We start from the raw sequence: 11,280 nt of genomic DNA on the forward strand, positions 1-11,280 counted from the left end.
GATGAAGGGGTAAATAGTATTGGAATTGGATTTTCAAGATCTACGTACCTATAGTTTTGTATTTCTGATTTGGTGTGAAATATGGTTTTGGGTCAAAATGACTCCGATTGAACGATCGGAATCAGTTCCGGTTTTGGTCTAAAGATGAAGGGGTAAACAGTGTCAGATTTTGGGTGATATTTGTGTCATTGGGTTTGATTTTTTTTGGCTCTACGTACCTATGGTTTTGGATCCTTGAGGCCCTAACTTTTGCAAAATTCTAAAAAATACCACTAATTCGACTACGTGGTTAGCTGAAGCATGCTTGAAGCTCAAAGTGCTGCAAAAGGACTGAAGAGCGCAAAAATGGGGTGTCTACAGATTGCCCCTCTTTGTTGGAGGATGATAATCCGAACAAAAAAGCTTGAGGAGACAACCCATTTTTGCGTAGAAATGTGATGTAATGATTGTCTTGTTTAAAAGAATGCTGCTTAAAAAAAATTCACGACAAAAGTGTTATTGATTGAAAGAAGATGATTGTTTTTGATTGAAAATGATGCCCCTGGAATATCCTCCTATGGCATGCTCCCATAGCTGTCTAGCACTCGTTTGGCTATTGACAGAAAGATTGTCGTACGCAGGCCAATCCTCGGATCTTCCAAAAGGGGTTTCTGAAATGAAATCTCTCACCCACAACATTTGTGTGGCTGTCTAGGACTATGGTCGCCACTACAATAGAGGAATTGCAGAATCTCTCGTTGGCCAATTCCCTGAGATTTTCCGGGATGCATGATTTGATAAATAGAAAGGAAATATGACCTTTGTCAATGAGAAAATCTTTTTTTGTAGAAAATTGTTGAGGGTAGGAAATTCATTCCAACATATTTCCTTGTTAAGCATAAATGAAAGACATCCAACAGGTTCTCACACCTGAACCATGCATGTTTGACATGGGCAAGTCAATATACATGGCCCTTTGGGCATTTGGCTTTGAAGTCCAAAATATGCTTTGATGTTGAGAGTTGGGTCAATCACCTAATATGAAGATTAGGGGCATATGGGACTTAGGGCTCCCGTAATGGATGCAATGCAAAGATAATAATGATATTGATGTGAGGATGGAGCTTTGAGTTGCAATGTAAGAGATGAGGAAGTTGATGATTGTGTACCTGATGCTTACCTGTGCTGATGTTGTTAGATAGTGTATGCCTTTAGCTCCAATCAGAATGATGTACATTATGACATTTATTGTAAATGAATAAATTACATATTTGATTCATGTTATTGTGGTGTGTTTCTGTGTAATACCCTTAAACTAGACACTTATGAGACTTGTGTTAGTTTAGAATGTTCACAACCGTTGGATAAGTTTGGGGAGATTTATCTTGCTAAGGTTGACACTAATGTGCCGCCAAGTGTTGAGGTGGCCTGTCTCAGCTGCCAAAGTGAGACCCGAGGTACATGCAGTGTAGGTTTTCTTGAAACCCTGAACCGGATCAAAATTTCAGTATTGCCCTGGACCTTGGTGATTAATGGGAAAAACTGGAATGTTACACCTGACCCTTAGACTCGATTATGATACTGTACTAGGTGTCGGATTGGGATGTCTTTGATATGCCAATCAGTGAGATCCTTAGAGGGGGTCAAAACCTGGGTATGTTGGGATAGTCCGAGAATTCATTTGAGTGGGTGATCATAGTGATAGGATTAGCCCCTTTGTCGGACAAAGGTAATGATCGGGGATGCACTCTCTCTGATGGAAACCAAGACTACCGGCAACCGATTTCAATCGATGAATTTTTTTTTTTGCAAAATATATTTATACACACACACACACACACACACACACACACACACACACACACACACACACATATATATATATATATATATATATATATGTATATATTACAGTTTCAAAATGTTTTAATTCTCGGGATCCATGTGAGTAGAGAGTGCAACATTGTTCCTTGTAGCCGAGGGAGAGGTCCTCTCTTGTCAGGCAAGGTTTGATCATTATGGGCTGAGAGGTTAAGTGAAAGACCATTGAGGGTAATACCTGATGGGATAATCTTGCATCTGCCCACAGTCCCTGGGTTTTTATATGGTGGCTTGGCCTAGGGACCACTTAGTGTAAGTGTTGGGCCCATTAGGAGCCCATGTGATGGCCTTCAGGGGGTTCATTGTCTTTTCAATGAATTCGGCTAGGCCTTTAACAGAGGTTGGGCTGAACCCATGTGGCTGATGTGTAGATCAATGTTTGAGTCCCATGCCATACAAAGAATACCAACTGGGCAGCAGTTTGGAAGGCCACTGAGCACTAAGACTTATTGGGGCTAAAGTCATTTTTGAACTGGTTTAGTTGGACTAATTAAAGAGAGGGGCGGATCTGGGATTGGATCAGTAGATAGGATAGGGAGTTATCCCTATCCATTCAAAGAGTCTAGATCTGAATTTGGATCTGGAAGCCTCCTAATGAGATTAGGAGAGAGCTTATCTAATCTGTAGATAAGATAATGATTTATCCTTATCACTTAAAGAGAGTCCAGATTCAGATAAGTATTTGAATCAGGAAACTCCTAATGGGATTAGGAGCTGATCTCTTTAAGTCTATAAAAGGAGGAGGGGGCAAACCATTCAGTTCTTCCCAAAAATCCTAGAGATCAGATCTCAGATCATACAGAGAGAAGACAACAACAGTGTGACTGCGCCATCTTCTCCCTGCATTCTCCTCTAGTTGCCGCCTACTGTTAGTTCGATCTCCAGTTTTGTAGGAGCGATCAAGAATAGTTCTTTATATCAATCTTTGGAGAAAGGCTGATTTGAAGTCGTGCTCATAGCCTCCATCAAATTCTTGTTGAAGGATTCAGTTCTTGGGAAGAACACTGTTGATTCTACTCCACCGTATACTGTGTCATCTTTAGTGGGAGCAGTCTTTGGAGATTTCTTTGGGTGTGAACACCTTCATTGGAGGATATTGTTTCTTCGTATTAGGTATATCTCTCTCCTACTGTTTTGGTTCAGATCTGGTTCAAGATTGATCATTGAAAAATATAGTTTTTCTAAAACAGGGAATGTGATTCCTAGATGGGAGATAGAGGAATTTTTTAAATTTTGCCCAACCTACCTGCAGGGTTCGACCACCCATATGATGGATCTCTCATCCCTTCAGATGCTTTATGGTTGGTGTTGGTGGAAGTAGCCACTATCCCTTGATGAGATGACAAAGAGTACTAATGAAGAATGATTTTTTTTCTTTATCTTTTTTTTCGTTTTTTTTTTCGAATGATGCATGCATGACATGTTGAAAGCACTCTTTTTTTTCCTTTTTTTTTTAAATGTGAAGGAAAAACAACTTTGGTGATTTTATGGCCTCAGATTTGTCTAAGTGGGTGAATTCTTTTCTTTTGCGATGGATGTCGTAGACTTATCATCAAAGGTCATCACCGAAGCATTTATTTGAAAACTTTTCAAAAATGAAAATGTTTTGGAGTTTTTAAAATTCTTTTAAAAACAACCGAATAAACCAGGAAAGCATGGTCGGTGCTACCAATTTTTACTGAGTTTGGTCCATTAGAGGTGTGTGAAAATGATTGAGTTGACTTCCAGATTGGGGGGTGGCATTGTGGAATTCTCTTCCAATGGTCCACTTAGGAATTTCCCTTGTAATTTAGTAGAGAAGGCGGATGATTGATCTCTGGTGCTATTCTGTTGTTCTTCCAAAATTGTGAAATACCAAGTGCTTCTAGGAACTCCCTTTCTTTTCTTTCTTCATTTTTTTTTCTTTTTTTTTCTAACCTCTTTTTTTCTTGCTTGCCCTAACTTTTGCTTGAATCGCCCTTTCGGGTTTTCAACTTAGCGAGCTAAGAGAATGCCTTTCCATTAAATCAATTGCCTTGAATTCTACTTATAGGAGACACGTAACCTTATGAGGTCTAGAGAGGGCTTCTTATTAGGATGAAATGTGGCTTGGGACTTGGATGGGTGAAAGAGGAAAAAAAGGCATATATGGAGGGCTTTTTGAAGGGTTATGGGGTTGCAAGGTCCAAAGGTTAAGTTTTTTATTTATTTTTTCTTTTTTTGTTTTGTTTTGAAAGCTAGGAAGGGTTCCATAGAGTGGTCCCATCTATTTTCTTTGATTCGAGGTTTTCTTGCCTTTGGGTCAAGGAAGGACTTGTCTTAGGACGAAATGTTGCTTAGGACTTGGATGAAGAATGAACAGATAAAAGGCTCAAACTAAATGCAGCATCTAGGGTTCTATTGAGGGCTTATGAGTGTAGTGTATCACCTTATTTGAGTGACTAGATATCTGGGGAAATAATGAACTGCCTCTTTGTCTTAAATCTTGATTGAATCCTTCTTTTCCTTCGTTGAATTTTTTTTCTTTTCTTTTCTTTGTTTTCTCTCTCATTTTTTTTTTTAGTTTATTTTAAGGACTTTTGCCAAGACCACGTTTCCCCTAATCTAGGTGGAAGTGGGTGAGTATTCCTCAAAAGGCCCCTAAAGATGGTGGAAGGATGTAAAAAGAAAATATTTTTTGGATTTTTTCATATTTATCTATTTTTTTCATTTTTTTTTTTGAAGTTTAAGGAAAGAAAAGGCCAAGTCCAATGTTGTTGTCAAGGGATCAAAGTGTGATCATGGGTGGCTCAGGGTATTTTTTCGGTCAATGGTGGCCTCCTTTTTTATGGACCGCTTAAGGCTTTCATTGCCCCTTGTCTAAGGAATAGATGATAGACTATAGGAGTCCTTACCTTGCTTTACTATATATTTGTTTTCAGACCAAGTTGCCTAAAGAGTGATTAAGGTAAGAAGGAAAGGCTATGGCTCAATCATGGATTCCTAGGGATGGGGTAAAAAATAAGGTCACTTGGGATAAAAATAAACCAAAGGTGGCCTCTCAACAACTTTGCACCTCATTTCAAATTTAATTGTAGGAAGGGCATTACTCTATCTTTTTCTTTTTCTTTTTTTCTTTTTTTCTTTTTTCTTTTTTTCTTCTTATGTTTTTTTTACCCTAACTTTTGCTTGAGCCACCCTTTCAGGTTTTCAATTCAGCGAGGTATGCATAATATTTTTTTATCCTATCAGCATTGGTAAGCTTTGGAAGTTCATTTCCATCAAGGTCAACAAGTTGAACAGCATAACCAGACAATACTTCTTTGATGACATAGGAGCCCTCACAATTAGGCTTGAACTTGCCCCAAGTATCAGGATGATCTCCTATGATGGCTTTAAGTACTAGATCTCCTGGTTGAAACTCCCTTGGTCGGACCTTCTTTAGCACATTTGATTTCTTGTTTTATTTTCTGTTTGCAATAATTATTTGTTACTTTATTTAAATTCTTCTCTTTTAGTTGTTTAATTGAATAATGAATTGTTAAGTAGGAAATTGTTTAAACTTTCAAATTTGAGTTTAAATTTCAAATCTGAATTTAAATCTAAAATTAAATTTGAATTTGAATTTCAAATTTTGAAATTTAAATTTTAAAATTTCCAATTAAAAATTTGAAAATTCAAATTTAAAATTTAGGAAATTAAATTTTAAAATATGAATTTGAATTTAAAATTTGAATAAAAAATAAATATAAATAAAAAATTTAGAAAATAAAAAAATAAAATTTAAAATTTAAAATTTTAAAATTTTATAACTTTAAAAATTTTAAAATTTTAAAATTCAAATTTATATTTTAGGAATTTAAATTTCAAAATATGAATTTGAACTTAAATTTCCAAAAATTTAAAATTTGAAATAAAAAAGTAAAAGAAAAAAAATTGTGAACATCTTTCTTGCATTTTCATTGCAATATCTAGGGTTTGATATTCTAGGGCATGCATCATATAGGTCTATTTAATTGCTGAAATTACCTTTGTTAGTTTTGAATGTGTTAGGTTTTCTTATTATTATTTTAATTGTTCCTTTTGCTTAGCTTGTTTGTTTTATTATTTTATGTTTAATTGCTGAATTGCATCTTAGAAATAATTGCTCATGCGTTGTAGTTAGTTGCATTTTGTTGTGTTTATTTTGTCTTTCCGTTAATTCATTTAAGGGTATCCAACCTAAATAAGATAAGGTGGGGATTTCATCACCCTTCCTTGGCCCAAAAACCACATTCATTCACATGCGGTTCACCCTAACCCTAATTTAAAATTTGGATAGCAAGATCCTTTAGGGAAGCCTTACATTTTGTTCAAATGTGTGTTGAATTTTATGAGAGCTTGAAATTATTTTCCATAACTGGAGGTTGGTGTCTAAGGAAAGATGTCAAACGGTTAAGCATAAGCGGGTTTTGTGGTTACTTAATTTGGTCATTGTGAGAGCAAGGAGAGCCTCCCGCATCCCCACTTCTTACCTGGCTAACCAAAGGAAGTGGTGTAATTCCAAGTGAATGTAAAAGGATCCACATTGGTTGAACCACTTGTTTTGAAAACCCTAGGTCAGCCCCTAGGTTGTGTGGTTGATTTGTTTGCTATAAAAAAAACAGCAAAAAAGAAAAAAAATTAAAAATTTCAACTTGAATTTAGATTTTAGGAATTTAAATTTCAATGGCTGATTTTGAATTTAAATTTCAAAAAAAAAAAGAGAAAGTTTCAAAAGTTGAGTTTAAATTTCAGAATTCAAATTTCAAAATCTACATTTGAAATTAAACACAAAATTTTAATAAGAAGAAACGGGGCTTCTGTGTTGTATGTTGGGAAGGAGATCTCTAAGGAGAGAAATTGTAGAACCTATACTTGAAATAGAGAGATACCTTCATCATTAACACCGAAATCAAATGGTTGGAATCAATGATGCCCAGCCTAGAAAGTTGAAGGAATACTTCACTCCAACACAATACAACCCTTCATCCTGCATTTAGTTACCCGATACTCGGTTCTTACAGTATGAAATTAAGTCAAGTACAACCCAAACGCTCCCATCGTTCTATGGGAACCGAAGTGAGGACCCATACAAGCACATAGATGAGTTCTTGGAAATATGTTCAACTATATGGATTCAAAATTTCAATGATGATGCCCTTAGATTGACTCTTTTCCCTTTCTCCTTGAAGGATAAGGCCAAGCATTGGTTAGGGACTATAGGGAGACACATTAGGACTTGGGCAGAAATGCAACAAGAATTCCTTAGGAATTTTTATCCTATAGGCAGAACCAATACCATGAGGAGAGCTATCACGATATTCACCCAAACACCGGGTGAAAAAATTCATGAGGCTTAGGAGAGGATGAAAGAGTTAATGAGAAAATGTCCACACCATAGCCTGTCCTAGTGACAAATTGTCCAGGCCTTATATGAAGGCTTAACAGATCAATACGGGCAGATGGTAGATGCATCGTGTGGGGGGCATTTATGAGCAAGAGAGAGGATGAAGCTTATAATCTTTTTGAAACCCTGAGTGAGAATTCTATCAATAATGCGTCTTTGTATTCCTATGAAAGGTCGGTGGGACCCTCAAAGAGGGCAAGGCTCTATGAGGTCGAAAATAATATAGAGCCCGAGGCAAAAATGGATTTGAATGCCATTTCTAGAAAGTTGGATAGGGTAGACCTTCTAGCCCAGAAACTCGACCAGTTTTTCACTCTTAACCAACAATTGGGCCCATCTACCTCTTATCCCAAAGTATGTTCCATTTGTGCCAGCCCGACCCACCAGGTTGATGATTGTCCTACTGTGGCTTAGTTTCCTCCTTTTATCCAAGAACAAGTCCAGGCAACCCAATGTACAGTTCCACCAGTAGGACATTGGATCATTAGTTTCTCAAGGCCCACTAATGATCCATATTCTAATATTTATAACCCTAGGTGGAGAAACCATCCTAACTTTTCTTGGAGGAGACATCAACCCAATGTATAGTCCCATCAACATCCGTTCAACTTCATGGCCCAACAGTTTCAGAGGCTAGTAGTACAAAACCAGTTTCAGTGGGCCCAACCATATAGCGCTGATTTGAACTCTCATTTGTTCCATCTTCGAGACATACTTATTACTTTGCGTAGAAAGCAACTTATGCAACCATCAAGAAGTGTATTATTGTCACAAATCAGGTCTTATTCATTGGATATGTCATTTCAAGGGAAGGAGTTTTTGTAGACCCAGAGAAGGTTCGTGCCATTGTTGAGTTGCCCATCTCTAAAACACTTACTGAAGCACGAAATTTTCATGGTCTTGCAAGTTTCTATCGATGATTCATTAGCAACTTCAGCACTGTTATGGCACCATATATGAATTGTATGAAGGCTATAACCAATTTTGTGTTCACCACTGAAGTAGAGAGAGCCTTCATTATGATTAAGGCATGGTTGACAGCTGCACCTGTGTTAGCCCTTCCCAACTTCGAAAAACCCTTTGAGGTTGATTGTGATGCCTCAAATACTCAACCTATGATGTGGAATTCTATGTTGTGGTACAAACGCTCCGGTTTTGGCAACATTATCTCATCTATAAAGAATATTTGTTTGTGCTGAAACACAAGTCAGGTGTGCACAGGTACCAGGGTTTAATACTTTTCGTGAATTGTTTTTCATTGACCCTTATTTTGTTGGTTTCATAGAGGAAGTGCAAACAGGTAGTAAGATGAACTTTGTGATATATGACTTCCTATTAAAGGGGACCCGTCTATGTATACCTGATTGCTCATGGCATTTGAAAATCGTCAAAGACCTTCACAATGGAGGTCATTTTTGGCGGGAAAAAACAATTCATCTTTTTTTAGCAAGTTGCTTTTGGCCTAAGATGACGAGAGACATCACAATGCTGGATTATACATGCCCCTCCCAGTTCCTAAAGGAACTTGGGTAAATATATCTATGGACTTCGTTCGTTACATGTAGGAAGACGATGGGTGCCTCACTTATTGCTGGTTTATTCCTCAAGGAGATTGTCAAACTCCACGACCTACCATTTTCGATTACTTCAGATAGAGACTCCAAGTTCATATCACACTTTTGAAGAAGTCTTTGGGGGCTAATAGGTACCTCATTACAATTCAGCAATTCATATCATCCTCAAATGGATGGCCAAACTGAAGTAGTCAATAGGAGTTTGGGAAATCTTTTGAGAACCCTTGTAACTAGCCATGAACGACAACGGTATCTCTTATTAGCACAAGCTGAGTTTGCTTTTAATAGGTCCAAAAACAGGAGTATCAAATATAGCCCATTTGAGGTAGTATATGGGGCCAACCCTCGTAGCATCCTTGACCTTGCTATTAGTACTTGGCCAAGTTTAATTCATGACAAGGCTGATGATATGGTACAAAAACTTAAGAACTTCCAAGAATAAGTCTACAACAAGCTAGAGGTAGCCAATGCTAAGTATAAACAATATATTGATGGAAAAAGGAGGAAAGTAGTATTTGATACGGGAGACTATGTTTGGGCCATTTTAATAGAGGACTGGTTACTGATTGGGCAACGTGGAAAGCTAGCGCCAAGGAAGGTTGGACCATGTGGGATAGTCGAAGTCATCAATGAGAATGCATATAGACTAAAGCTACCCAGTCGTATATGTACCCATGATGTTTTCAATGTCAAACACTTGATACCTTATGTTGGCGATCAGTTAGATGATGATTTGAATCCGATGAAAGATTCTCCGCAACCTGGGGAGGATGATGCAGTATAGGAGAAGGCCGATAAGTTTTATGCAAGTTGGGACCATTCCAAGACACATAAGAAGTAGAGATGACGCCACCGACCCATCTTAGTAAATATTTATCAACATAGCATTATCATAGGATTTCTATCTTAGTTCATTTTTACTAAGTTGGTGCAATCAAGGATTAAAGTATTTGTATTGCGTATCATATCAAACAACTCAGATACGAATATGCTATGGATACTCATGGATATGCATGACTGGAATGGAAACATTCAGATACACTTTAAAAATGCATAAAAATCATATAAATACATTAATAACATCAAGTTTAAAGATGAATTATATATAAATAAGGTATAAACATATGGAAAATGCATATTTTAATAAGTTAAAAGAAGAAAAACATTATAACCAATGATAAATAATAACTCTAAATCATGTGCATGTCATAATAAGATTACAAATTTTACCAAACAACATTTATAGTTTCAATTTAATAAAAAATTATTATTAAATTGTACCTATCATAATAAGATCACATATTGTATATTTGAAGTTGAATATCTGCAACCCAAGTGAATTCAATCCAACAATTTGAAACTTTTCATGACAAAAAAATATATAATTAAGAATGAGAAAATATTGCATATAAATAAACTTATTAAGAAGATAATAAAAAGGCTTAGTCATTTAACAACATACCTAGCATTAATACCACATGGAGCTACATAGAGGCTGATAATCAGGGTCGAGGTGGCTAATCTCAATGTAATGCATGTTTCTAATATAATTGCAATATTGGTCTCAACTCATGAAATTACAATGATAATCTTTGAACTCATTTAAAATTTGTTGGTATCTCTCTTGAGGGACGTATTGTGTTCCAAATGCATGTGAAGATACACCACTACTATCACCATATCCCTTAGAAGGACCAGAACCAAAGAGCCTAGAACTAATTGTAGACTGTTAAGAACTGTCATGTCCGTATGAATCATAACCATAACTATAACAATATGAATCATATCCTAAAGTTGATGAAGAAAAACTCATATTACTAAAGTCTTGCATCATTTCATTATAATAATGAGATTGTCTTTCACGATTATGATTTTGTTCTCTAGTTTTACAACTATAATGATCTTGGTTTTGTGTGGCATGATCAAAATAATGTTCTTCAATAAATACAATCCTATCATCATTATCAACATTGCCTCTTGGTGGTGTATATTGAGTTTCACTATAACCACCACCACCACCACTTTCCTCATCATTGCCACCTCCATCATCACCACCATCACTACTATGACTATCATTTCTATCATTATCATCACCAGGTTGTGTTTCATCAATATCCCGTTTGTATTATTCTTCAATTCAATTATCGACATCTACATGTATTTTTTCAGCAATAAATATGATAGGTCTAGGTGGATCACCAGGTTCGTCTAGTAACATTATATCTTTTTCAACACTTTGAACTTATAGCCATTCTATTAACAAATCATCATCAACATCATCATCATCATATATGTCGTCTAAATTTATAAGATCAAAATATCCCTCTAAACGTTTCTTATCATTTATAAGATTTTTAATCTTTAACATCATGTTATAGTGGATATAAACTAACCCTTCAAAGTTCTTATATGATAGACAATTTCTTTGATTTGAGTGTACAAGGCCAAATGTGCTCCAAT

The 11,280-nt window shown here is 36.2% G+C and overlaps 1 non-coding gene across 1 annotated transcript; it reads right to left on the reverse strand.

Moving 5' to 3' along the window:
- Positions 1 to 7,136: 7,136 nt before the first annotated feature.
- On the reverse strand, positions 7,137 to 7,243 carry LOC148880212 (small nucleolar RNA R71). Its single transcript, XR_016106368.1, has one exon. It is a non-coding gene; the product is annotated as a small nucleolar RNA R71 (small nucleolar RNA).
- Positions 7,244 to 11,280: the final 4,037 nt, after the last annotated feature.

The sequence above is a fragment of the Nelumbo lutea genome, chromosome 1 (genome assembly GCF_056320005.1).
Source record: "Nelumbo lutea isolate HS-2025 chromosome 1, American lotus-T2T, whole genome shotgun sequence".
In the NCBI taxonomy this organism is placed as follows: domain Eukaryota; kingdom Viridiplantae; phylum Streptophyta; class Magnoliopsida; order Proteales; family Nelumbonaceae; genus Nelumbo; species Nelumbo lutea.